Consider the following 574-nt stretch of genomic DNA (forward strand, 5'->3'; position numbering starts at 1 on the left):
ATCCCCGGCAACGGCGCCAAAAACTTGGTGCACAAAATTGTGATCATCAATGGCGCCATCAACATGGTACGCTCAATTGCAATCTCAACTCTTTATCACAACTTCGCACAACTAACCAGCAAGTGCACTGGGTCGTCCAAGTAATAAACCTTACGCGAGTAAGGGTCGATCCCACGAAGATTTTTGGTATGAAGCAAGCTATGGTCATCTTGTAAATCTCAGTCAGGCGGATTCAAATGGTTATGGAGGATTAAAAGATAAATAAAACATAAAATAAAGATAGAGATACTTATGTAATTCATTGGTGAGAATTTCAGATAAGCGTATGGAGATGCTTTGTCCCTTCCGTCTCTCTGCTTTCCTACTGTCTTCATCCAATAATTCTTACTCCTTTCCATGGCAAGCTGTATGTTGGGCATCACCGTTGTCAATGGCTACAGTCCCGTCCTCTCAGTGAAAATGTTCAACGCACTCTGTCACAGCACGGCTATTCATCTATCATGTTCAACGCGCTCTGTCACAGCACGGCTATTCATCTGTCGGTTCTCGATCATGTCAAAATAGAATCCAGTGA

Source organism: Arachis duranensis, chromosome 7, assembly GCF_000817695.3.
Source record: "Arachis duranensis cultivar V14167 chromosome 7, aradu.V14167.gnm2.J7QH, whole genome shotgun sequence".
Classification (NCBI taxonomy): Eukaryota; Viridiplantae; Streptophyta; class Magnoliopsida; order Fabales; family Fabaceae; genus Arachis; species Arachis duranensis.